Source organism: Ailuropoda melanoleuca, chromosome X, assembly GCF_002007445.2.
Source record: "Ailuropoda melanoleuca isolate Jingjing chromosome X, ASM200744v2, whole genome shotgun sequence".
Lineage (NCBI taxonomy): Eukaryota > Metazoa > Chordata > Mammalia > Carnivora > Ursidae > Ailuropoda > Ailuropoda melanoleuca.
The window spans coordinates 99589339-99614687 of NC_048238.1; the positions used below are offsets into that span (position 1 = coordinate 99589339).

The following is a 25349-nucleotide window of genomic DNA, read 5'->3' on the forward strand; positions in this document are numbered from 1 at the left end:
GTGGCCTGCAGGTGGGGGGGTGGCGGGGGGGGGCTCTTTCCTTAGTGTTGGACTCTGACCGGGCCACACTGCCCCGGGCTGGCGCCCCTGGGAAGTTCGCCAGGCCCTGCCACAGTCGGCGACTCACAACAGCCCCCTCCCCCAGAAACACACCCGCCGAGGCATTTCGCATGGCGACACTTGTAGCCCTTCGGGAGAGAGGCCAGGGCTCGCAGACGGGTTCAGCCCTCGCGGCAGTGGCGGTGGCGGCGGCGGCGGCGGCGGCGGCGGCATTAGCAGCAGCGGGAGCAGCAGCAGCAGCGGGCACTGCAGAGCTGCGCCCGCACACCACGCTGCCACCCAGTGGTTTTTGCTGACTTTTCATTACAGGCCAATATGTGCGGTCGGAACCCCGCTTTTCCTCTTGCCCCAAATCATTCGTTTGGGTTTGGGATCCAAACGGAGAGCTTGGGTCGTGTACAGAAAGCAGTATTTGGGAAATGCAGCGCCGAGCCTCGTTATTGAAGTCCTGGCCCATCTCCAATCTCTCTCCAATCTCCTAACTTCTTTCTTTTTTTTTTCCTGCTCTTCCAGATCTAGCAGCCTCTCTCCCTCCAATTCAGGAATCAAGTCTGGCTTTTTGCTCGCCTCACTCTATTCACAGGTTCTGCCCTTTCCCTGTTCTATATTTTAACCTGGAGAAGAAGGAGGAGTTTCGAGGTCAAGAATGCAACGAAGAGAATGATCCATCCACGTCCCCATCTTCAAACAGACACTACTCTTTTACTCTTTGTCTTGATTTCTAATGCCAGAAAGGAAGCTGCCAAGAGTAGGGCTGCCCTGTCTCGGAGCTGCCACTACACTCCTTAGTGGACCTCTCCCTCCGCCCTTTCCAGATCTCTTCTGAATTGATACAGATGCTAACAAAACCAAATGCCCAGACCCCAGTCCTTTTCTTGCCTGAGTTCCCAACTAGGAAACTCCTTCAGGCCTCTTAGCCCATCAGAGCTGTATCACCTGACCCTTCTGGAGATTTCACAGCTCCACAGGGGAAGCTGCTGCCACCTCCCTTTCCACTTGTCCCCAGTCTTGAAATGTCTGTGGCCCTATCAGAAACGCTGATACGGGGGCGCCTGGGTAGCACAGTCGTTAAGCATCTGCCTTCCACTCAGGGCGTGATCCCGGCGATCTGGGATCGAGCCCCACATCAGGCTCCTCCACTGGGAGCCTGCTTCTTCCTCTCCCACTCCCCCTGCCTCGTGTTCCCTCTCTCACTGGCTGTCTCTCTGTCAAATAAATAAATAAAATCTAAAAAAAAAAAAAAAGAAATGCTGATACGGGGTCTGCAAAGGCAGGCTGGGGTGAAGGGTGCAGGGACCGAAGAGGAGGGTTACAGGAGAGTCATGCCTAATGGTCTGAAATTCCCTGCAGGTTAGTGGACTCCTCTGTCCCAAAGGCACACGGAGGATAGGGTGGAAGAGAGTTTCAGCACCTCAAGTCAATTCAAGTAGCCACTTCTTCAGACATTAACTCATGGGGGAAAAACCCTGGTTGGCTCCCACTGGATTTCGAACGCCTTGAAAATTGGGACTGGGTCTTGGTCACCACTATATTCCCATCTCCTGGCACAGTTCCTGTCGCATAGTTTATGCTCAACAAACAGTTTGTTGAAAACAACTGATGAGTGACTGATTCACATTGCTGCTTAAGAGGAAGAGGATGTGTCCTGGCTCAGAATGTATGGGATTCAAAATTCCAATTACCATGAAAGGAAATAATCTCACTAAAAGAGGCCTCAGAAGAAGATCTGACCAGGGCCAGTATTTGGGGTGTGGAATGGACCTTAAGAGGTCCCTACTCCCTCTCAGCATGTTTTTACCTTCTGCTCAGCACCTGGGCCTCTAACTCTCTGTGACCTGCCTACAGACCACAAGGATTCTCCTGTCTCCTCCCACAGAAGCCTGTGACTAGAGGGGGAGTGATCCAGGGGAAAGGGGAAGGAAAGCCATTTTGACTTTGGGTCCAAATCATACTACTAAACCATTAATTATGCAGATATTTCTCATCCTTTCCTAACTCCCATATGCATTTCACAGGTGCTTCTAAACTCAGAGAAGAGTGAATATAAGTCTCAAATTCTCAAAGGAGAACTGTGCCCAAACCCCATTCACCTTAGAAAGGCAGAATGAAAGAAAGAACCACAGCCCACCCCAGAGAAGCAAATTCTGCCTTTCCTTTCTTACTGCCACCCCACCAGTAGTACAGCATCTGAGCGGGAGAGTGAAGAACTTTCCTTCGACGCTCATTGTCACAATGTCTTTTTCTCCCATATCGCTTTGTTCCTACCAGTTCACACTGTACCCTGCTTAATCCCACGGCTCCCAATCGCTCTGTGCTGAGCGGGTCCACTCACCTTTGCTCCTCCCTGACCTCCTCTTCCCACTGCACTGTCCAAGCTCTCTCCCTGATCATGTTCAGGAGGAAAGCACCCTTAGTTCCTTTCTCCGGCTTAACTCACACAGAGTTCTAGCCTGGGTGACAGGAGGCATACGTTTTAATCCTGTCTCTGCCGCTCATCGGCTGTGTGACCTTAGGTATGTCATTTCTCCTGTTGGGGCTACAGTCTTCCCAACCTTGAAGTCATCCTTTAGACAGTCTTAATGGCTTTCAAATTGTATTGTGCAGAGCCCTAGAGTAGATGGAGGTGATGTACGTTCCCTCACCCATGTTTCAACGATAGCACTTCTGCTTTCATCTATTTTATATACTGGGGCTCACTGTATGATTTCTTTTTTTTAAGATCTACTCATTTATTTGAGAGAGAGCACAAGCGAGGGGAGGGGCAGAGGAAGAGGAAGAAAATCTCAAGCAGAGTCCCCACTACGTGCAGAGCCCAAGGACTCCGAGCTCCGTCCTGGGACCCTGAGACCGTAACCTGAGCCGAAACCAAGAGTCAGATGCCCAACCCGCGGAGCCACCCAGGCACCCCTGTATGAGAAAGATTCCACTGCTAAAACCAAAAACGTCTGGAAATCTCTGGATGAGATGTTCCCTAAAGTCTTTCTGGCTCTGGAGCCTACGATTTTTTGGTATATGCCCCTGTTCCTGCTACCTCTTGTTCTTCCCCTCCTGGTACTACCCCCTCCCCTTTCCCTTCTCACCCCACCAGAAGATAAACTCTAAATTGGATTCCAAAGAAGAATACCACAAGTCTCTTTGGCTCCATTCCTCACGGGTTCACTTGAGAACCAGGTTTTAGTGTTCTTTTCAGGGAGAGTTATGTGAGTTATCAGAGCAGAGAAAGCTGATCGTTCTCTGCCAATCTCTTTTGGCAGGCCTCAGATGAGCTGTAAAGAAGCTGAGGGGATCTGCTCTCAAGAGGCATCTCCAGGAGAGAGACAGAAACCCAAACAGATGTGACTGTGATGAGCAAAAATGAGAGAATTCAGACAGCCTAATCAGGCGCAGCCTCGGTACCTCCCGAGCAGGAAGGAGTTGGCTGTCTTTCTGAAACTCTGAAAATGAGAGATTTCAAACACCCATCCTCCGTGAAGATAAACACAATTGGAGCCACTTGCCAGTTAGCTCTCCGTCTTCACTTCAACGGTCCCTCAGAACCTCTCCGTGACCAGTTACCAGGTCAAGGACTGATGATGAGCTCAAAGGGAGGAAAGGGAGAGACACGTTCAAGTGCACCAAGGTCAAGCAACACTGGGATCTCACCATTAACGGAGTAGGGCCATAGAGGAGGTATTTAAGAGACAGGGCAGCAAGTACCAACCCTTCGTGTCCATCTAATTATGTCCAAAAGCCCAGAGAAAGGACTGGATAGAAATACAAATGAGGAGATTAGAGAAAAGCCATTAGCAAAGGCTCTTGCCACTTAACTCCAAGCAGGAAGAAAAATGCAATTTAAAGAAATCCTGTCAATGTCCCACCGGAATTCCAGGGACAGAAAGAGTGACTACAGTACCTGACACATTTATTAGCTGGCAAAGAGTCTCTCCTAGTCAGATCATTTGGGGGAATTATGCTTCAGAAACAAAGGTCTCCAGAACCAGTTTTCTAGAAACGGATTGGCTCTCCTGATTTGCATTGCACTAGGATCTTGGCTAGGTCTTGACTGTGTCCTCTCTCTGGGATTGTTCTCTAAATACTTCAGTTATGGAGCTTCCTAAAGCTGCCTCTGGTTTATATTTAAAAGCAAATAAACAAAGTCAATGGGGAACACACTGATTAATTCTGATCCTTAAGAAAAATCCTATAACCCATATAAAAATTTTATTGTTCAGTCATAATTTATGAACATTAAAACCCTAGAGCACCCTGATAGTATTAATCATAGCTACGAATTCAGCTCTTTGCCATTTAATTAGCCATAGCAGCTGCAACACCAAGAGTTCAAGGCCTCTGATTACCTGCTTGGTCATTTAATCAAGAAAACCTGGAGAGAAGTATTGGCTTGCTGGGGTGCAGGTTTCTTCTTTGATCATAAAAAGAGAACAGGAGGAAATGAGCTGAAGCTTCAATATGTGGGGGATTTCGGTTTTGTAAAAGGAAAACATGTTTTTCAGTAAGGCTTGTTAAAAACCGTAATTGAGGGACGCCTGGGTGGCTCAGTCGGTTGAGTGGCTCTCTCTCTCAAATAAATAAATAAATAGATACAATCTTTTAAAAAACATAATTGAATGCTGATTCTCCTATGGAAGTTTTATGAATACAACAGAAACGTTATCTGTCTCAGCGGGCATGTGGGCCGATTCCCGTCGAGGCTCTCATTCCGTCATTTATATCCATGAGCTGCAACCAAGAAGTGGTCACTAGAAAAGGGGCAGCAACGCCATTATTGAGAAAGTTCAAGGTCCTCTCTGAGGTGGGCACGAGATAGTTAGTGCTTCTGCCTTTGGAAGGTCATACTGGGTGAACTTGGATCATGTGGGTCCAGGCAGTCACGATCATTTTGTAAAGTCTGTTGTCCAAGGGGTAGGAAATACTTTGCAGATAATGGTAAATTTATTCTTTTTTTAAAAAAAAGATTTTATTTATTTATTTGACAGAGAGAGAGGAGCAGCGAGAGAGGGAACACAAGCAGGGGGAGTGGGATAGGAAGGAGCAGACTCCCAGCGGAGGAGGGAGCCCGACTCCAAAAACGATCCCAGGACCCTGGGATCACACCCTGAGCCAANTTCTCTCGGAGTTTTATTCAGTTTTCTTCAATAATATTTATTTATTTTTAAATTTTTTATTATGTTGTTAGTCACAATACAGTACATCCCTAGTTTTTGATGTAAAGTTCCATGATTCATTACTTGCATATAACACCCAGTGCACCATGCAATACGGGCCCTCCTTATGGGCCATCACCGGACTATCCCAATCCCCCACCCCCTACCCTCCGAAGCCCTCAGTTGGTTTCCCAGAGTCCACAGTCTCTCATGGTTCATTCCCCCTTCTGTTTACCCCCCTGCTTCATTCTTCCCTTCCTTCTCCTACTGATCTTCCTGCTATTTCTTATGTCAGTTTTCTTCAATAATATTTAAAGCTGATGAAGGAACGATTGCTATTTTACGAACTGACTGGTGGCTAACAGACATAAATGAAGTGTTTCTATGATGAAACATTTACGGCAGACTAAAAATGTGTGCAAGACTCAGAGGCAAAATATCTGTAACACTGGGTTCATTTCTTGCCCAGTGAACTAAATGATCTAAAGGAAAAGCTAGGGGGAAAATGATGCAAGGATTTGAGGCAAAAGCAGGCAATCAGTAATTTTTCTGGATCTAAGCTGTTTCAGGAAATAGGATTTCTGGAGGAAGGTGACCTAAACTCAAGATCTGAAGAAGGGAATGCAGTGTTTGCAAATGATCTAATGTTCAGTATTACTTAGCATATGGGGGCAGGATTTGCAATCAGCATAAGGAACCCTGGATGGATTTCCTATTTGCCAGTGGTGCTATTTCCACCAACTTCTTCTTTTTTTTTTTTTTTTGAGAACATTTTTTTTTTAATTTTATTTTATTATATTATGTTAATCACCATACAGTACATCCCTGGTTTCCGATGTAAAGTTCAATGCTTCATTAGTTGCGTATAACACCCAGTGCTCCATGCAATACGTGCCCTCCTTCCACCAACTTCTTATCAAGATTTGCCATTTGTTTTTAAAGGAGCGGAGAGGTAATGGGAAACTACTTCAGTGCTCTCTCAGGATTAGCAGTCCTAACACTTTTCAGATGCCGACCGACCAGGATTTGGGCAGGGGAACCAACTGAATTTGGAAGAAATGGTATCCTCTAGATTCAAAGGAGGGGACGAAGGACAAGTCCGGGATTCATCTGAGAGCTCTGAAGATGTCCTACGTGGTTTCAAACTCCTCACTCTGCTTTCATTCCCCCCCCCCCAACACTGGGGTTTCAAATGGAGAGAACAGTCAATAAATGCTGTGGTTATAACTGGAAAAGCCCCTTCAGTGCTGTTACACTATTTTCTTGAATCCCTCCACCAACCTTTAAGGTAGGTATTGCCATTTTACAGATGAGGAAAGTGAAGTCTAGCGAGACTAAGTGATAGATCTAGGATCTCCTGCCGTGCCCACAGGTGGCGGTGCCAGGATTTCAATTACGGGTCCTCAACCGATGCAATCTATGTGTACAAGTCGAGCCCTTCACATACGACTTTTTCCTCCTTGGCACTGGGTCTGGAATCTGGCTTCCTGAACAGCGGTGCCCGGATATGGCCATCTCTTGGCTTGGGTAATGGAAGAAGATGGAATATAACATGACTTTCAACCCAGTTATGTGTTTTCCTTTTTTTTTAAACAAAAGTGAATTTTGGAACAAATAATAGATATGATCTGTACACAGTTATTGGCCTAGTTTGTACGCTTTGAACAATAACTTCTTAGAGTGACATTTTGAGAAAACATCGCTCCCTTTCTCGCTAAAAGTAAATGACTATAAATCACTGCTTAATATCATTCTGGGTTTCTCAGCCCAGGGAGTCCTTTAACACCAGGACCCAATCTGAGTTAGGTAATCGGGGGTTTTGGAGTGCGAGGAGACCCAAAGGACACTCTGGACGTTATCTTCATCACTCCTTAGCAGAGGCACGAAGTTTAAGCACTCCAATTCTTTTCATACCTGGAAAACCGGCTTTCCACACCATAAGCTTTTTCGTGCCATCTGCTTTCAGCTACGGGAAGCCTGAGTTCAGCCAAAAGAGAGAAAAATATTGCACACAGTGTGTTGGTTGCATGGTCTGAAGCCCAGGACTATGCTTTTGAGCTCAGGGGGTTTCTCCGGTATCCATCCTGACTGACTGGCTCTGGCTCATCCCTCTGACAAACAGCTGTAAGTATAATCAACAGATTGAAATTGTTGAGTAACTTCTCCCGCTACCACTGAAGACCTCAAGCAATTTGAACACCTGATTTCATAACAGGGACCTTGATGCTCAATTAACAATCTCATTTTAGAAAAGAGATGTGAGGCAAGAGAAGTAAATAGAGTTTGTCCGAGGCTACACTGTTCATTCAAAATTTCCTAAGAACCTTTGTCATGTACTGAGTTACACCCTAAAGGATGCAAAGGTACTTATGAGCTATAATGTATATATTGAACACTACCTATATCCCCGGCACTAAGGACTTTATCCTGCTTTACTCACTTAATACTTACAACTTATCCCCATTCTACAGATGAAGAAGCTGAGGCAAAGAGAGGTTAATGTGTTCATTCAGGCAGGAAGTCGAAGAGCTAAGGGGACTCAAATCCATGCATTCTGACTTCATGTCCCATGTTCTTGAAACTGCTCTACTGCCCCTCCTTGCCTGCCCCTGGCTGCAAGTGGAGGAGAAAGAGAAGTAAATAAAATAACTAAAACACAAATGTGATCGGGCACTGTAAAAGTGGTGCCATATGTCCAAAGCGTGGGAGGTACTAAAAAAAAAAATAAAAAGGCCCAGCTAACTCTGTGGGTAGGGGGGCAGGAACTGGGATCAGCTTCAGAAAGAACCACCACCACCACCACCAAACCATCTCACTGAAGATGAATTTTGGAGGATGATGGAGAGCTCGAAAGTTGGGGAACAAAACTGGGTAAAGCCAGACTTCAAACCTGCTTAAACTGACTCTTGATGCTAAATTCTTAGCAGGCCATATGACTTCCCCTCAGTGGAGAACTTCCAAAACCTTGCATTTTTATGGCCCTACACTTTAAATCACTTGGCAACAAGTGGATCTCCTACTGTAACCATTCTCCAGGAACTTACTTCTCTGGGAAATAGTGATTACTGGTGTGGTCCTGAAGCATTCTGGGGATTGGGAGACATAAGATGTACTATGTGGATATTCTAATGGACATTCATGAGTTGTTTATTTCATGCCTGTAAATCAACTGTCTTCCCTTTCCCACTGATTGCGTTCAGTACATATTGTCACTGGCGATGTTCAAGTGTACAGTAGTTTATCGATTTACAACTGCCATCAGCAGAGGGTTTAGTAGAAATAATCCCTTTGGAAAGACGCCAATTAAAATGAAAATTCAATTGGCACGAATGCCACAGTGAGTCAGGCAGTCTCCTCTTGCAATGACCGGGGTGAGCTTGGAGACCAGAGATTTGCATGTGGGCAGTTATTAAATAATTTTATTATGGTGATGATAAAATTTGAAGCTAACAAATGAATTAAAGATGCTAGGAAAATGACTGTCCAAGCCAGAAAATCTAGTAATTCTATGATTAGAGAGGGACAGCTAGGATTTGGTTGGTATTTAAATATACTGAAAATATATTTGAAAAATCTTCCTACTTACTATATTCCTCTTCCTGCCACTATACCTATGCCTGCTTGCTCTGTCCGAATCTTAGTATCCTTTGGTCTGAAAAAATATATACTTAACAGAATTGTTAAGGGAAACAACAGTGCCTTATTTCACTGTAAGAAAAACCAAACCAAAAGAAATAATCCAATTAAAAGATGGGCAGAGGGGGTGCCTGGGTGGCTCAGTCATTAAGCGTCTGCCTTCAACCCAGGGCATGATCCCAGGGTCCTGGGATCGAGCCCTGCATCCGGCTCCCTGCTCTGCTGGGAGCCTGCTTCTTCCTTTCCTACTCCCCCTGCTTGTGTTCCCTTTCTCGCTGGCTGTCTCTCTCTGTGTCAAATAAATAAATAAATCCTAAAAAAAAAAAAAGATGGGCAGAGGACCTGAAGAGACATTTTTCCAAAGAAGACATCCAGATGGCCAACAGACACGTGAAAAGATGCTCAACATCACTCATCATCAGGGAAATGCAGATCAAAACCACAGTGAGATACCATCACCTCACTCTGGTCACAATGGCTAGTATCAAAAAGATGAGAAATAACAAGTGTTGGCAAGGATGTGGAGAAAAGGGAGGCCTCATGCGCTGTTGGTGGGAATAGAAGTTGGTGCAGCCATTAGAGAAAACGGTATGGATGTTCCTAAAAAAATTTTAAATAGAAATACCATACAATAGGGGCGCCTGGGTGGCACAGCGGTTAAGCATCTGCCTTCGGCTCAGGGCGTGATCCCCGCATTATGGGATCGAGCCCCACATCAGGCTCCTCCGCTATGAGCCTGCTTTTTCCTCTCCCACTCCCCCTGCTTGTGTTCCCTCTCTCGCTGGCTGTCTCTATCTCTGTCGAATAAATGAATAAAACCTTTAAAAAAAAAAAGAAATACCATACAATAAAGTCATTCCACTTCTGGGTACATACCAAAGAAAACAAAAACACTAATTTGAAAAGATGTATCTACCACTATGTTCACTGCAGCATCACACGCAATAGCCAAGATACGGAAGCAACCCAAGTGTCCATCAATGGACGAATGGGTAAAGAAGATGTCATATATACATACACCATGGAGTATTACTCAGCCATAAAAAAGAACGAAACAGCGCCATTTGAGACAACATGGATGGACCTAGAGGGTATCATGCTGAATGAAATACGTCAGAGGGAGAAAGGCAAATACCATACAATTTCACTCATATGTGGAATCTAAAAAACAAAACAAACCAACAAACTCATAAATACAGAGAACTGGTAGTTGCCAGAGGGAGGGGGTTAGGGGGATGGGTGTAATAGGTGAAGGGAATTAAGAGGTACAAATTCCAGTTATAAAGTAAACAGGTCACAGGGATGAGAAGTACAGCATAGGAAATATAGTCAATAATATTGTAATAACTTTATATGGTGACTGATGGTAACTACCCTTATCATGGTGAGCATTTTATAATGTATATAGTTGTTGGATCACTATGTCATATACCTGAAACTAATATTATATTTACGTCACCTGCATTAAAAAAAAATAGCCAAACCAACACACTGTGCGTGTGTGTGTGTGTGTGTGTATGTGTGTGTGTGTGTACACACACTCCAGGCAGGCCTCTGGCAAGGCTGTAAAGCCAGCACCTCAGCCCAGATGCCCACTGTCCTTATGAGGCCCCACAGGAACCCGTTCTTCCAGATAAGACTCTAGGATCCAGGCTGCCCTAATTCTTCATCATTAAAATTGTCTTTCCTATATCCCATCCGTCGGTCACTGTTTTCCAAGATGACAGCTAGTTGATCAGATACTCTCATCAGACCTGGGTTAAGTACGAATATATCCTCACGACCCCACCCACTTCCCCCCCACTGGCTCATTCTAACCGGACTTTTATGGAGGCAATACTGTACTACAAGAGTGCCTCTAACCGTGACATGTTAAATGACAGAACAGGCTGCTGGAGTAGCTTCGAGGAAGGAAGAGCTTTGGAGACCTCCTCATTCTACAAGTTCCCTGCTACTTTATAGAACTGGTTCTATGAATGTGCGTGCATGTGAGTTCATGCAGCAGAAGTTAATATATCAGACATGCTCATTTAGCTCCTGTTCAATCTTTCCTTCCCGTCACAGCCAAGATTCTTGAAAATCTTTACCAACAATCCCATTTCCTTACTTCCATTCACCATTCACTCTGATTTTATTATAAATTATATTATACATACATGTGTGTGTATATATATATGTTTATATATATAATTCCTCTACATAGATTTCAATATTCCTTTTAGTGGTGGAAAACTAGTATTTGCTTGGTATTCAAATACATTTAAAACATTAAAAATATTCCTTCTCACTGTATTCCTCTTCAGTTGTGCTCCTTCTGTTTTCAATTATTTTTCTTCAGTTCTAAAAGTTTACCATAAACTCTTCATCCACGGTCAGTCTTTAAATCTCTCTCTATTCTTCTTCTGCTGAAACTTCTGTTAGATACATGTGAGACCTCATTCTCTCCCCATGAGTCCCTACTTGTCTTCCCCAGCTCCTTCTCTTTATCTTTCTGTGTAGAATCCGGGGGCTTCACTGATCCCCACTCTGGGCTTAGTCTATTGCTTGATTTTGTTCGATTTCATTGATAGACACACATAAACCATATTGCATATTATACTATAATATATACGACGTGTTAAAAATTATATACATTTACATACATGCACACATGTGCATATGTATACATAATTTTTACAATGGCTCTTTTATCTTTTCTAATATGTCTGCTATTCTTTTCACGACGTGCTGTTCATACCTTACGGATTTTAGTCCCTCCTTTATTTTACTGAACGTTTTGAAGGTACTTAAGTTAAAGTCTCTTTGACGTTGCCTTGTTATACAACTTTTCTGGAATGTGGATTACTCTGCTTATTGTCACTGCTGACCGTCCCTGCAGTGGTTTATTTCTCTTCTTGCTCCGTAAACTTGACTGTGGGCTCACGTTCGGTGTGAGAGCTCTTTTCCGTAGAAGTCCCACATGAGCCCTGGATAGCAGAGTTATCTATTGCTATAGCTCCGTGTTCTTTCTCTGCCAGCACGCTATGGATTCCACTGGATGCAGGTCAGTCTTTAATTTTAATTTCCCAGCTTTTTAGTATAAACTAAGATGTAGGATTCCAATTTCTTGTCCTCTAAGCCCAGAATGAACACTCTGGTTATATTCTGTGACCCTAGGCCTTGAGTCCTGATTTATCACCAACTGGACAGGACATCCTGGCTCCTCGCCTCATAGAGGAAGCTTAGGGCTCTGTGTCAGGGCTGTAATTTCACCTTAAGCCCCAGGGTGTACATCCATTTCTGACACTCTCGATGGCCATTTAGTTCCAACTGTGACACTCTGCTTTGGCTTTAAATTGCCGCTTTGTCTCTATCACCAGGAAATTTCCCTTTTTTGCTTTTGATTTTTTGTATGTATCGTCAGACGTAAGGTAATATTTTATCCACTATTGCTATGTTTTTATGGAAGGTTAGGGGTTCCTTCCATACTTTAGTTCAACATATTGACTAGAAGTCCCTATGTGACCTACTTCCATCATGACACTAAAATTGCTTTTACTAAGATGATCAATAACCTTATTGTCACAGTGGATGACAACTTCTCAGTCATTACTTCCCACAACCTTTCAGCAGCACTTGACACTATTGGCCATTATCTTCTTGACACTTTTCCACAGACTTCTCCCAGACGATATTCTCCTGATTTTCCTCCTACCTGTCTTTGACTATGCCTTCTCGGTCTTCTTTTCCTCTTACTGACCATTTGAGTCCCTCAGGATTCTGCCCTATGCCCTCTAATTTTCTCCCTCGTTCTTCTCTTTCTAGATATTTACTCTTCATTCATTCATTCAACAAATGTTCTTTGAGCATTCGCTCTGCACCAGGCTGAATTGTAGGTATTCAGCAGTGAACAAGGAAGGCCTCTAGAAGGGGATGACATTGGTTGACGCTTGAAATATAATGGAGCTCCTCTGAGCTCTCTATATGGATACTTCTACCCAAATGGCACTCAAGACCTCAAACTCAACAAATCCAAAGTTGAACTCATCTCCCCAAATTGATTGCTCTTCTCTTATTCCATACGGCTACTAAGTTTGTTTCTTGTGTCATACCCCTATCTGGATTCATCCGCCATCTCACCCATGCCAGAAATTTGGGCATCATCCTGAATTCTTCCTTCGCCCACCTCACATCCAAGGGGTAAGCAAGTAGTGCAGGATCTATTTTCTTAATATCGTTTCAATTCCTATTGTTAAAAATTTCACCTATGCCTACTTTCATTTCTTGCCTGAAGTTTGCCACAGCCTCCTCTGTAGCCTGTGATCGAACTACTTTGCTCACTGCTACAATTCCAACAGACAAATCTAATCGTGTTGTTAATAGTCTCAGTGGCTCTCCACTTACAAGCCCTCCATTATTTGGCCCCAGACAACCTTGTCAAGCTTACCTCCTGCCTCACACACACCGTATTTCAGACATACCAAAGTACTTACCTTCCCCCAAACACCCCCCTCCAGCCCACTAGCCACTCCAACTGCTGTACCTTTGAAAATTCTGCTCCCTCCTGCTGGGCAAGCTCTTCAAGATTTATCTCTGGCATCACTTCCTCTGGGAAACCTTCCCCAACAAGGCCCGTCGGTGTAAAGAGAGTTTCCTCTTCTCTGCTCTGTAGTACCCTATGCATATAGCTATTACGGCACTTATACTATTTCTTTCTGTCTACTCAGCCGTCATGCCCACCAAACAGTGAACTCCCGGAGACACGGACTGGGACTTCATCTCTGGATTTCCGCATCTAGACAGAGTAGGGACTCAATAAATGGTAGTTCCATGGCTAAATGAATTAGCTAACTCTTCCTTCTCCATTTAGAATGCAGATAGTAGGCACCTAGAGCAATGAAATGCAGGACAGGTCTATGTTGATTAAGAGGAAGTTCATGTGCAACTCAGGGTCGAGTGTGGCCATGTTTCAATTATAAACAGAACTATATCACTCAGTCATTGAACTAAGGAGCAGGAAACTGCTGGATTCTCGTGAAAGGGAAAGTTAAATCGGGTCAGTAATGAGATTGGCCCCCATTTGAGTCAAAAAATAATACTTTAGAAGTCTACGACACTTCAAGGTGTGACAGGGCCCTTTTACGACAACCCTTATCTTATTCGGTCTGCATGGGAGCCCGTGACGTAGCCAGAAGAGGTTTCAACTGCACACATTTTACAGACAAGAAAACCGTTTCTCACTGAGAGGTCATGGTTTTCCTTCCATCACACAACTAATTTATTTATTAATCAGTTTAGCCCCTATCTCATTCCAAAGAGGGATTGCGGTTGCTTACAAAAAGATGTACGGGAAAATAAGATTGGGAAGCAAAGAAAAGGGCATCAGCATGATAAGAGTCAGACACTAGAGACAGCCAGCAGGGTTTCAAACCCAAGGTCCCATTAGGCTGCCTCCAGAAGCTTTTGAACCACTGGGTGGTGATCCGCGGGAGTTCTGTTTGCATTAAAAAAGAAAAAAAAAAGCAGCTACAATTTTGACATCACAAAGCAAGTAGCCTGGTATCTATTGGAATACTCTCCCATCAAATGTAAACACCGAAAATTAAAGCCAAACTTGAATCACTGCCATTATCCTCCTTGGACTAGAACCCTAATCAAGCAACAGACAGAGGCAAAGTGAAATGAGCTGAGACCACAAAGAAAATTGGTCCATGAGAGGGCAGGGGCCGGGGCTGGTTTTGCAGAGCTACATATATATTAAAGAACTAATTAGATCAAGAGGTGACTCGGTTTCTGAGGTAAACTAATTCAGTTTTGATCCTATCATGTTTTATAGACATCCACCTGCTCCTAGATTTTGATGAGAGTTTAAATAATCATGCGGCTTTACTTGCATCCGATGCCTCAACCAGACTCACAGTTACCATTTTCCTAAGTGTTTTACTGAAATTGAAAATGATAATACCTATAAAGCCTCTCCACTGCTGACATTTCCAAGGCTCTTCCCCAGCACAAACAAAATTAGAAAATGGAAAATATAACCTTTCTTGCCCTGTATTTTCTTTACAGGATATAAAATTGAAAGATAGTTTCTATTCAAGAATCATGACAAACTAGCAGGAATAATAATCATGATGAGAGAGTGATAATCATAGCAGCCAACACTGTTTGAGCATTTACTCTGGGCCAGGCACTGCTTTAAACACTTTACATATGTTCACTTATTCAATTCTCACAAGAATCCTACAAGGTAGGAACTATTATTATCTCCAGGTTATAGATGAGGACAACGAGGTATACTGAGGCTAAAAGTTTGCCTAGGGTGGGGCGCCTGGGTGGCACAGCGGTTAAGCGTCTGCCTGCGGATCCCGGCTTTACGGGATCGAGCCCCACATCAGGCTCCTCCGCTATGAGCCTGCTTCTTCCTCTCCCACTCCCCCTGCTTGTGTTCCCTCTCTTGCTGGCTGTCTCTATCTCTGTCAAATAAAGAAATAAAATCTTTAAAATAAAATAAAATAAAATAAAAGTTTGCCTAAGGTCATACAGCTAATGAGTGGTGGACCTGGGGTACTAATCCAGATAATCCTGCTACTCACAGACATGCAAATATTCCTAATTTATAGTTGTTTGGTCAAATAGATGGATTATATATTTTGTGGATCATTTCTGATCTTTTATACTCCCTGTTGCTTTTTGCTGTTTACATCATTGCCAATTAACATACCGGTCATAGAGGCTCAGGGAAAGTAAAGATGTTAGTAAACTTCTAGAACGTTCCATGAATTCCTTCCAAAAGTGGGAATACTTCTCAGCGTTTTTCTCCTCAATGCTCATTGCAGTGATTTCTATCATACTTTGTAGCTTCCAAATCACTTCTTCACATGTATAGAGCTAACCCTGGTGTTGCCATGGAGATTTAAATCAATGCCAGGAGCTGGGGCCTAATTTGCATATTCTGCTGATTAGCAGGGGTACTTGCTAATCCCTCCCATCCACTACCATGACTAATCTCATGTGCTGAGGATGTATGGGATTCGCGAATGCTAGGAACTGATCCTCTCAGGTTACTTAACACTTCAGTTCTGTTCAGTAACAGCTTAATTAAACCATGAGAGAAAAAACGGTCAACAGAAAAATAAAATTAAATCTTTTAGGAAATTAGCCAACGAGAAGGGGAAGTCAGAATTCACTGCTGTGAGGAAGGGCAAAGAATATGATAATATAAAATCACATAAATGGAACATTTCATTCTGGGTATTCAGGAGTTGAGCATCGCCTCCAACTATCATTTACGAAGAGTCTTCTCTGTGCCTGGCAGCGTTCTAGGTGCTTTCATAGGTGTTATTTCATTTTGTTCTCACAATAACCCTAAGAGGCCAGGAGAAGAGAGGTTGAATCATACGCTGAGATTCAGACACATCAAGGGATATGATCTGAGCAAAGCTGGACCACCCCAATGTGTCTGACTCTTTCCACACCACTGGAGTGAGGCTGTAGATGGAGCTTACTTTCTGTCCAATATCTCGAGTCTCTAGAGGACAGGAACAGGGCCAGGGAAGACAAGCTGCAAGGAAACAGATCAGGGCTCGCTTTGACAAAGCCATTTCTAACAATGGGGGCTGTCCCAAAATGGACAGCATGGATTATTTGGGGAGGTGATCAGTGCCCTGTCATTGGAAGAGTCCATATAGGGGCTTTGGGGATCACAAAGACCTGGTAAAGACTCAATCAGATGTTACAGAAGAGGTTTTTGCATTAAGTGAATGATCTGAATCATTATGGACCCTCTGTCAAAACCCCAACACAAAGACCACCAGAGAAACCTATTGGTCATAAAAAGCTGAGCAGTGAAACATGCTGAGTAAGAAAGCACCCCCTTGATAGAGTCTCAGTAGCAGCTCAAAAGTTGGCGAAGAGTTTTAGGGTTTCAGGGGCTGGGGTTGGTCATAACGTGTTTTAAGGCAGAGTTTTTTAAGTACGCTCCTTACAAATTCAGATCAGAATTTGTAAACGAGGTGAGTTGCTAGAATAGTCAGTAGTCTTGTCTTTGGGACACATGAGCTATGTAGAGTTACTGTTACAACAGTCTGAGCTAAAACACAAGACACCAAGAGATTGTCACAGAGCAGAGAAGAAGATGTGACAATCACATGTGATAGGATGACCTGGATGAGACCCTGGAAGGGAACAAGAACATTAGTGGAAAAATTAGCGAAATTCAAATAAAGTCTGGGGTTTGACAGTACTACGCCAGTGGTGGTTTCTTAGTTTTGACAAGTGTACCGTTGCGACTTACGATGCTGACACTCAGGACAGCCGGATGAAGGACCTATGGGAACTCTCTGTACCACCTTTGCAACTTTTCTGTAAATCTGAAATGATTCCCCCAGTTTTAAAGTTTATTAACAAACAGCTTGAGTTTCATTTGTCTTGCACATCGTGCCTGGCTACAGTTCATCTATCCTGCGAGTAAGACTTCAACATGTTTTGCGACTTGTGGTCTGGTTTGTTTCTCTCCTTGATTTAGAAAACATCTCAGAGGCCTTCTAGTCAGAAAAGAGTTTCTATTTAACCCAAACGATGGGGAAATAAGTAATGGACTTTGATGCGGTTGGAAAAGATGTGTTGAAATTGAGACCTCTTTTCACTCTTTTTTTTTCCCCTGATTGTCCAATTTCCTGAGTCACACAAATGATGCCGCTCCAACCGGGCAGCGAAGAGATTGCTTCTGAGTCTGGAACGGGAGGCACGCACAGCCTCTGTCACCACTACCCGCGCAGCAACTGATAAAGACCAGGAAAGCCCGGGATAGGGTGATTTACCAGGAGATACAGCCCCCGAAATCCAACAACCGGAGCACAAGAAGTCGACACCGGTCAGGAAAGGCTCCTCGAGGTCTTACTGAATCAGAAACTGCACCCTTGCTCTTCCTGAGCTGCGCAGTGAGACTTCTCAGCACGAAGACTGCCAGCACCAGGAATTATGAGTTTCAAGTCCTTACCTCTTCTAAGGGGGCGGCTGCAGATGGTGTTTGTCATTGCAGCAAAGGAGATGCCATTGAGGGCAAAGAATATCGATAATATAATGGCTTCTTCCCTAACTAAGGGGTTTTGGGAGCACGTTCCCACTGATGTTTACTTTTACGTGCCCAGGAAGCTTGAAGCTCCTTTTCTCCTCCCTGTAAAAATATCGGTATTATTAGCAATGGACAAAAGCATGACTTTGCATTTGCAGAAGTCAGGACTCGGCATCGTAGTAAGGTAACTTTTGCTATGGGTTTGCACGTGGTCATTAGAAACGGTAGTTAGTTGCGTCCAAGGTAAACTATTGTTTCTGCTTTTCAAACCATAGCCTTGAGGGGGTGCCTGGCTGGCTCAGTTGGGGGAGCACGCCACTCTTGATGTTGGGGTCATGAGTTCGAGCTCCATGTTGGGGGTAGAGCTTAAACACACACACACACACCACCACCAACTATAGGCTTAACAGAATGATAGAAACAAGAATCCTGGGTTCAAGTCTCAGTTCTCCTACTAACACATCTTGGGACTTTAGGAAAACTCTGTCTATACTCCAGGCTTCCATTTCCTCTTCTATAAAATAAGAGACCTATGTACATAAAACCTCTTTGAATTTCATTAATCCACAACTAACCAGAAAACAGTGGTCACAGGAGTTTATCACACAGTCACAGAATTTCTGTCTATCATATTCAGTTGTTCTGTTGAATTGAAAAAGTCAGGAAGGAAGCCTGCAGCCCCCGGGCAGGTCCTTCACTTAATGCAGAAGACAGTGGGCCGTGTGGCGGAGTGGCTAACAGCAGAAACTCGATTCCATAGCATGTTAGACACGTGACCTTAGAATGCCAAGTACCTCTCAGTTCCTCAGCTTCCTCAACTGTAAGATGAAAATAACTATGGCACCTACGTCCTAGGGTAACAGTGAGAACTAAATGCATTCATGTTTATAAAGAGCTCAGCATGTACTTGGCACATAGTACATACACGATAAACGGTAGTTGCCGCTTCTGGTCTTCGTCTTGTGGACGTATGTTATTAAAACCAGCTTTATCTGCACACCTATCTTGACGAAATCAGCCAGAACCTCCCATCTGCTGCAGACCAACAGAAGTGACTGAGATTAGTTAAGACCTCCAAAGGTTTCCCATCTCCTGAGCCCGCCCTGGACGGGGCTGTCGGGAATGGAAACGAGTGAGAGCAAATATGTACGTTACACTTACTGTATGTGCCAAACACTGACCCTTTGCATGTCTTCATTAATTTAATCCTACTGATGAGGTGGGTGCTATAATTATCCCTCATTTTTGGATGATAAAATTGAGGTACAGGGAGGTTAAGCAACTTGCCTAAGTGGCAGCTAGTACATATTAAAGGCAGGATTTGGACTCGGACAGTCTGGTTCCAGAATCCCTGCTTTTAACACTATGCTTTGATGTCGTAATAATAACTCGTTCTTGTTAAGTGTCTACTAAGTGCTGTATGATTACAAACCTTATCTCTAATTCTCATGATAACCCTGCAAGGAAGGTATTATGCTTACCTCCATGTTTACAAATGTGGAACGGGATGCTCAGAAAGACTAAGTACTCTGTCTGACATCACAGAGCTAGGGAGTGCTAACGTCTGTCTCCATAAACTGTGTTCTGTCCACTCCTCTGTGCTTTTAGCAAGAATGAGACTCATGCCTTATTTTGTTTTGTTTTAACTCAGAGGCTTTCTAGTGGGAGATGAAGTCAAATTTTACTCAGTGTCAAATTTCTGGAAGAGTTGGATAACTGCAACACCAACGTTCTCTCTGGGAAATATGCAGAGCACTCTCATTAATGAGCACAGAAGCAGTAGCCTTCAGTGAGGCCCCCTGTTGCTGGTCCAGGTCCCACGGGTGCTGGGGAGATCTGTAGATTTCTCCAACAAGAAGATTTTCTCTTACATAAAGGGAAAGAGTTACTGAAGCACATAAAGAAAGCTTTCATATGAAATTCAAATTTGTTCAACCTTCCCGAGAATGAATCTTAAGTGAACAAAATAACATTCTGACTAAAGCCCATAATCACATCACTTTTTACATGATGAAATACAATGAGATGCATGGAAGAAATAACCGTGGAACAAATTCACCTTATTTAATTCTATGGGAGAACAATTTTTCTTGATTACCCTAAAATACATAGAATATCAATGAAATGAACACATTTTTTGTGATCTACTATGAAAATGTACCTAGGAAAGTGTGTAATGAAGCTACGATTGCTATTTCCTTCTCTTTAGATGCTTAGAAGAATAGCCCACAAAGAATGCTTTAGAAGGCATCATAGTGAACAACAAAGAATTGGGAAAATATGGAAGTTCTGTGATGTTTATGCTATTGTCATTGGATGTTACTTGCATATAACTTCTTATTTTGATTTTGTGTAAAAAGAAGTCTCTCAGGTTCAGCAAGGTCATAACACTAGGGAAAGAAGATGGATGGGAACACATATTTTAACCATAACAATAACTTTTATTCACCCGGTATTTTAATATTATATTAACCTTTCTAAAGCTGCAGTTAGCAAAAACTGAAGAAAAATGTGTGAATCCATACTCCATTGAGGAACCTTATATTCAGTAAAATATGAACACATTTATAAGAAATAAAGCCTTTGTGAATAATAATCCATCATGCAACTGTTTATTGCTTATGCTCCACTCTAAGATGATACAATTTTTGTAGCTTTCTTGTTTTGGTGCTCTGGGTTATAACTCCAGGTTCTCCGAAATTTCAGAGAGGAGCCAATCTGTCATCTAGCATTTAAATGTGGGTAGACCAGAGACCATGTTTTCTCCTTCACCTATTCCCAAATACTCCATCTCTTGAGCCATGGCCCCTTGACTCTACAAAGATCTTTCACCGAAAATTACCATGAAAAAACTCTGACTTTCAAAGTGGAGACTGTTGAAGTAGGCCATACGTGTCCTTACTGCTTTAGTCAAAGCACGCACAGAATTTTGGAATATTGTGTGGATGATGGGTATTTTACTAACATTATATTGAGCTTTGGCAACAATGGCACTCAAGCACAAATCTAAGATAGGATGGTAAACACAACTCAGGAAGTATGACTTCTAACTCCTTTCACACTCTAGGCTTCAAGTGAGTAGGAGTGGTCGTCTGTCTTTGGGGGAGGGGCAAGAAAGCCCTCAATCTGAGGTGCATATAGGGTAGGGAGGGCAGGGTAACGACTGAGAGAAACCCCACAGGTGCTGAGTCCGTTGGGAACACCGGGTACCACCCAGTGGCCTTCTACTACTGTGACCGGCAGTAGATTAAAAAGAGAACGCCCCCTCCTGCCAGGGCTCCAGAGTATAGAACCTGTCGAAGAATGGGGTTAAGGAAGGAGAACAGACACAAACTATCCAGGTACTCAGACTGAAAGTCCTTCTGAGGAAAAGGTTGTGTTCCTGCTCTTAAATAAAGTGAAGGTTTTTTTTTTAAAGATTTTATTTATTTATTCGACAGAGATAGAGACAGCCAGCTAGAGAGGGAACGCAAGCAGGGGGAGTGGGAGAGGAAGAAGCAGGCTCATAGCGGAGGAGCCTGATGTGGGGCTCGATCCCAGAACGCCGGGATCACGCCCTGAGCCGAAGGCACACGCTTAACCGCTGTGCCACCCAGGTGCCCCTAAATAAAGTGAAGGTTATCATGGGTTAAATTTAACTAAAGCAACAACAAAGCACAGATCCAGATTCATCTAATGGTAGATTGATCCCAAACTCACGGCCTAATAGAAGAAAAGGTGCTCCCATTTTTGGACACCTACATAATTTACCTCAGTTTCTGTTCTTTTATACACAGTGATTTGTATTCCAACAGAAATTATATGAACAAACAAAAGACTTACAAAAAAGGAAGAAAACAGAAAACATTCTTATGAGATAAAGAGTCAATAGAATCAATTCTAACAATGGCCAAGATGAAGGAATTATCAAACAAGGACTTCAAAATAACTATCATAAATATTTTAAAAAGATCTAGTGGAAAAGGTAAATAACATGCATGAATGGACATAGAACTTAAGCATTGAGAAGGAAGGAATAAATAGAGAAAGCTGGAAAAGCTAGGAATGAAATGTGGAATATCAGAGATGATGAATTTGTTTGAACGGATTATCAGGTGACTGGATACAGCAGAGAATGGAATCTGTGACTTGGATACATATGAATAGAAAGGATCTAAAAAGAGGGGCATCTAGGTTCCATTAAGTGCCCAACTCCTGGTTTTGGTCATGATCTCAGGGTCCTGGGATCGAGTGCCACGTCAAGTTCCTCACACTCGGTGTGGAGTCTGCTTGAGATTCTCTGCCTCTCCCTCTGCCTCCCCCCCGCCCCACTTGTGTGCTCTAAAATAAATAAATAAAATCTTAAAAAATAGAAAGGATCTAGAAAGAAACAGAATGAAATAAAGCAGTAAAAAAACTAGATCACAGCGCTATCTGTGGGACAACAGCAAACCATCTGACATGAGTAATTAGAGTCCCTAGAGGAGAAGAATGAGAGACGTGAGCAGAAGAAATGTCTGAGAGAACAATGGCCAACAGTTTTCCAGAATTTATGAAAGTCAATCTTAAATATCCAAGAAGCTCAGAGAGTACCAAGCAAGATTGATAAAACAAACAAAACCCAGCTAGGCATCATAGTCAAACTACAAACCAGAGATAAAGAGACAATCTTGAAAGCATCCAGAGAAACAGAAATACTACACACAGTGGAACAATGATAAGAACCATATATAACTGCTCATCAGAAACAATGAGGGCCAGAAGACAACAGACTATCATCTCATCTGCTGAAAGTGAAATAGACCCTGTCAAAGCTCAATTACATACCCAGCAAAAAATATTCTTCAAAGAGGAAAGTGAAATAAAGAAATTTTTAGGGGAAAAAAGCTGAAAGAATTTTTTATCCAGCAGATATGCACTACAAGAAATGCTAAAAAAAAAAGCTATCACTGAAGTAAAATTATACAACATAGAAATCTAATTCTGCAGGAAGAAATGAAAAAAAAAACAGCAGAAGGAGTTAATATATTGGTAAGTATAAAGGATCTTCATTTTAAAAAAATAGTCTTGTGTGTTTGTGTGTGTGTGCATGCAGAAATCACATCGAAGACTACTGACTGTTTATAATAAAATTAATAATAAAGTAACACGGGGGGTAGCACGTATAGAATAAAATATAGATAAAGGTTGTGAATGGGATAATTGGAAGAATAATGCTGCAAATTTCTGACTTTGCTTGTGAATAGAACATATATTCAAAGTAGCAAAGGTAAAGATGCACATTGTAATCTTGTGAAACTGCTAAAAACAATACAAAGAATGTAATATGAAAAAAATATTTGAATCACCCAAACATGCCGGAAAAGAGGAACAGGGGTCACAGAGAATATTGGACCCACAGAAACCAAGGACCAAAAGGGAAGATTTAAATTCAAACACATCAGTAATTATGATTTAAACATAAATGGTATAAAAACCCTAAATAAAAGGCAGAATTTGGGGACTGGAAGGAAAGACTCCGTTATGCACACACCAGAAAGACACAAAGAAGGTGAATGCCAAAAGACAGAAAATCTACATATTGCAAACACTAAGCCTAACGAAGATGGTGTGGCTCTACTAAGATCAGATAAGGCAGACTTAGAGGCGATGAGTACTACCAGAGATGAAGAAGAAAGCTTCATCATTATAATGGTCAACTTATCAAAAATATAAATTCCTATATGTTTGCACTCACTAACAAACGTACTACATACTCGAAGCAAAAACCGTTACCAATAAAAGGAGATTGAGATAAATGTATGATCATGGTTGGTGGTTTCAATACCTACGTCTAAGGCATTGACAGAATACATAGACCAAAACTTCAGAATATAGACTTGAACAACACTATCAATCCATCTGACCTGATATAAATGTACGGAACACTACACTAACCAACAGCAGAAAACACTTTCTCCTCCAGGGTACTTAGAATATTCACCAAGTAGACTATAAGCTCAGCCATGACACAAGTTTAAATAAATTTCTGAGGACCAAAATCAAACAGAATATGTTATCCCCACTGCAAAAATATGAAGTTTGAAATCAACATCAAGAATATAAATAGGGGAGCCTTGGTGACTCAGTCAGTTAAGTATCTGCCCTCGGCTCAGGTCATGATCCAGGGTCCTGGGATCGAGTCCCGCATCAGGCTCCCTGCTCAGAGAGGAGTCTGCTTCTCCCTCTCCCTCTGTTCCTCCCCCTGCTCGTGCTCTCTCTCTCTCTCTCTCGCTCATTCTCTCCCAAATACATAAAATTCTTAAAAATGCAAATTATATAAAAAAATATAAATAGACCATCCCCCCAAATTTGGAAATCAAATATTACACATTTAAATAAGTTGTGGGTAAAAGAAAAATCCACAAAGGAAGTCAGAAAATATTTTGAATTGAATGATAATCAAGTATGATATATAAAAAAATGAATCTAAAGCCATCTTATAGGGAGCTGTACAGCTTTGAATGCCTTTACTCAAAAATAAGAAAGTCACAAAATAAATGACTTATATTTCCATCTTAAGAAACCAGAAAGGGAAGAACTAACTAAATACCAAGTAAGTAGGAGGAAGGATGTAATAAAAATGAAAAAGGGAATCAATGATGGACAACAGATAGAGATAATCACCAAAGCCAAAAGTTGATTCTTTGAAAAAAAATTAAATTTGAAACCACTAACAATTCAGATCAAGAAAAAGGGAGAAAAATATAAACTATTAATATAGTAAGTGGAAATGAGGACATTATTAGAGATGCTACAGACATTAAAAGGACAATGAGACGCTCTTGTGACCAACTCAGTAACACAAAGAACCCATGAAAATAGGCAAAATGCTTGAACAGATACTTCAATAAAGAAGATCTACAAATAGCTACAAAGCACATGAAAAAGCACTCAACATCATTAGTCATCAGGCCGATGCAAATTAAAACCAAAATGTAGTATCACTGTATACCCAGTAAGAATAGGTAGAAATGAAAACAATTGACAATCCCAAATGTTGGTGATTACGTGGAACATCAGAATCCTCATTGGTGGGAGTGCAAAATGGTGGGGACTTGTGTAGCAGTAGCTTAAAAATTAAACTTACATCAGTCTTATGACCCAACAATTTCACTACTAGGTGTTTGTCCAAAAGAGATTAAGGGGCACCTGGGTGGCTCAGTCAGTTAAGCGTCTGACTCTTGACTTTGGTTCAGGTCATGATCTCAGGGTCATGAGATCGAGCCCCACCTCAGGCTCTACCCCAGCCGGGAGTCTGCTTGCGATTCTCTCCCTCTGCCTCTCCCCCCATTCGTGTTCTCTCTCTCTCTCTTTCTAAAATAAATGAACCAATCTTTTTTAAAAAAAGAAATGAAAACATATGTCCAAGGAAATATTTGTAAAAATTCTTTATAGAACATTTATGCAGTATAGCCAAAATCTGGAAGTAGTCC

At 42.4% G+C, this 25349-nt stretch overlaps 1 protein-coding gene across 4 annotated transcripts in view; it reads right to left on the minus strand.

The window, feature by feature from the left end:
- FGF13 (fibroblast growth factor 13) overlaps positions 1–25349 on the minus strand; it is a 468684-nt gene that overhangs the window by 66997 nt on the left and 376338 nt on the right. The gene's annotated exons all lie outside the window — the stretch shown is intronic.